Below are 3,036 nucleotides of genomic sequence, written 5' to 3' on the forward strand. Positions count from 1 at the left end.
CCACTCTGTCTCCTCAGCAAGTCCCAAGGCTGGCACTTTAGGCATGAATATCTGTTGAAATAGTGAAGTGGGAAGCCCAGAAACAACTCATGTGTCTGTGACCCAGAGTCCAAGGTTAATATTTGCATGTTGGCCATTTCCAAGTTAAACAAGAAGAATTAGACATTCATTTTATTCTACCAAAATTATTCCCTAGACCAAAATAGAAGTTTGTTTAGTGGTGATTAGATTTCACACAATAGACTTCAATTCCCCTGTTTTAACAAAACTGCCCTAACAAGAGCTTACAATCTAATGGAGGATGTGCATACAAACTAACTACACTTCATTAATAACTGTCTAGGAATATACTGAATATTTGAACCTACACACACTTTGTCACATCTATTTAACTTCAAAATAAACACAGGATTTACTAGTGTAAGCTTAGCTCCTTCAAGTAATTGTTGGTTATTGTGGCATCAAGCTAACAGCCTGGTGTTTTAGTAACTTTTATCAGTACAAACAATAACATTTGGGGAAGCTCTATACCCTTCTGAGAAGCCCCTTCTATGCACATATGGAATCAGAGAGTTTACAGAAGATTGTGACATAGTAATATTACTTCCCCAAACCCAGAAATGTGCCTTAGCAAGTCCTGGAATAGCCAGTTGCCTGCTTTATTATCTTTATTCAAGGAACTGCAAAGTGAGACTCTCAATGACTCTATAAAAGCTGTCAGGTCTTATTTCAGTTGGAGATCAAAGCAGATTCGAGAGATTTATAAAAGAAAAACAGCTTCTGAGGACACGTCTGCAATATCCCCTCTCCCCCTTTTCTGCTCACCTCCTTCTTGCGACATCGGACAATGGCAGTCTAGAAAACGTCTCATTTTATCTACTTTAGACAATATCCCTTCAAAGAGGGGCCACAAAAGGGATGCTGGCAGGTAGCTCAGGTACCAAGGATCATTCAAACGATAATCCTATCAAATGTCAAGTCCTTGCTTTGGGTACTAAACTCTTCTATCGATGTTATACTTTCCACTTACTATCTTCACAGATTTGTAAGCCCAACTGCTTCACTCACCAGCACAAGGGACAGTCAGCATCAGGAGCACCAACTCTCGCACCAGGCTGCCTGCATTTTTTATTGTTGGTTCCATTCACTGTGTGACCTTGGGCAAATTACTTCTTTATTTCCAGTTCCCTCCTCTGTGCAAGGGGTGATGAGGTTGTCCCGAGGACGAAATGACTTGATAGAAATAAAGCACCCAGGACAGTGGCTGGCATACACACAGGTAAATGCCAAGTGTGGGCACATATTGCTGAGCACCCACCATTTCTGAAGGTATGTGCTAGTCACCCTGTCTCCGTATCGCCACTAACCAAACTTCTATTTTGGTATTAATTTTGTAGAATAAAATGAAATCTCTACTTCTCTTGTTTAACTTGGAAATGGCCAACATGAAAATATTAACCTTGAACTTTCTGTCACTAACATGAGTTTCTGGGTTTCCCACTTTACTATTTCAACAAATATCAGTGCTTACAGTGCCAGACTTGGGACTTGATGAGGACCCTGAGACGTGGTCTCTGTGCTCACAATTATGTAAGGTCGAACTAGTTTCTTCACCTGTAATAAGAGGTAATACCCGAATCAAGCAATTATTTAATGAGAATACAGCAATGTGTTCCGCTGGACTGCAAGTATTCATTAAATGTAATGTCCTCTCATATGATAAATGAAAGTATTCTCTACCTGTGTGGATCCACTAAATCACAACTGTATTCTCCTTCTGCCATCGGGGAATTTCCTACTGAAGAGATGGGAGGGGCGGGGGGGGGGCCCAGGGCCCAGGGGTGGGTCCCGAGACAGGCAGGTGAGAAACCAGAGGCCAGGGCCCCTCCTCCTCTGCTGAGTTCTCCCCTTTGTGGGCTGGTTGGCAGCTCTCCCGGCTACACTTCCCGAACCACACTCGTCCCAGCCTGTCTCCAGCGACCACCCGCTGGGATCCGGCTGGCCTACTGTGTGTCACCAGCGAGCTCGGGAAGCCTTTCACTTCCCAGCCTGTTGGCTCACCTGCCAGATGGCAGCAGTGCTCCCTGACTCAAAATAATTAGAAAGAGGTTTCTGAAATACTTCATTAAATAAAAATGTTAGGGTCGCGGAAGGAGGAACGCACGGGGCCAAGAGGGGTAAAGAACTATGAATTTATTAGGTCATCGGGAAACCCAAATGGGCTGAGCCCCCGAATGGCGCCAGCACCCAAGAATAGAGAGTGAGATTTTAAAGGACTCTGGGCGGCCTTTTCCAGATGCAGAATTCTCGGGCGGGTCCTGAGGGGGAAGATGGGCTGAGCCCCAGAACGGCGCCAGCACCCAAAGATGGGGAGTGAGAGGTTTTAAAGGGCTTTTTCTGGGCGGAGAATTCTCTGTGCAGGTCTGGATTCCAGGAAACACCGGAGGGGAGAGGCTCTTAGCAAGTGGAGTGTCCATGGTGGAGTGGCCTAAAGGTCAGTTCCCAGGGGAGGGAATCGGTTCTTTGATCAGACCTAACACAAAAGACGTTTATGAAAGTTCTCTGAGGCCGGCGCAACGTGTTGCAACCAGAGGAGGACAGCTGTGATTGCCACAAACGCGGCACACGAGTTTCCTCCCAAGCTCTGCAGACACAGGGCAGGTGGGTAGCAATTGCCCGCAGAACCTCGCCCTCTGCATTATTTTTGTCGGAGGGATTCATCAGGGGAGCCAGAAAAGCGCTCCTCCCCCGGTCACCTTTCCTTTAAAAGACCCGCCCCGAAGCCCCGCCCACTACGGAAGGCGACGGTGCCTCCCCAAGGGGCCCGCGTTCTTTGGCCGGACCTTGGGCCGCGGCAGGGAAAGCCAGGGGCGTAGGCGCGGAGTGGCCCAGAGAACCTGAGGCGGAAGGACGGTCTCAGGGCCACCCCTGCGGCGGCGGCACTGCGCTCAGCGTGTCCCCGGAAGGTCAGTGCACCCAGGCTGCCGGCGGAGCGCGGAGAGGCCTCGCAGGCTCCGACGCGAGGGTGGGGGTGGG

At 48.4% G+C, this 3,036-nt stretch overlaps 1 protein-coding gene across 1 annotated transcript in view; it reads left to right on the top strand.

Annotated features, from left to right (window-relative positions):
• The first annotated feature begins 2,645 nt into the window (after positions 1-2,645).
• MTIF3 (mitochondrial translational initiation factor 3) overlaps positions 2,646-3,036 on the top strand; it is a 15,015-nt gene continuing 14,624 nt past the window's right edge. Inside the window, exon 1 of the mRNA XM_015564891.1 lies at positions 2,646-2,966. The gene's annotated coding sequence lies outside the window, so the exon portion shown is untranslated. The remainder of the gene's footprint in view (positions 2,967-3,036) is intronic.

Source organism: Myotis davidii, unplaced genomic scaffold (genome assembly GCF_000327345.1).
Source record: "Myotis davidii unplaced genomic scaffold, ASM32734v1 scaffold152, whole genome shotgun sequence".
In the NCBI taxonomy this organism is placed as follows: Eukaryota; Metazoa; Chordata; class Mammalia; order Chiroptera; family Vespertilionidae; genus Myotis; species Myotis davidii.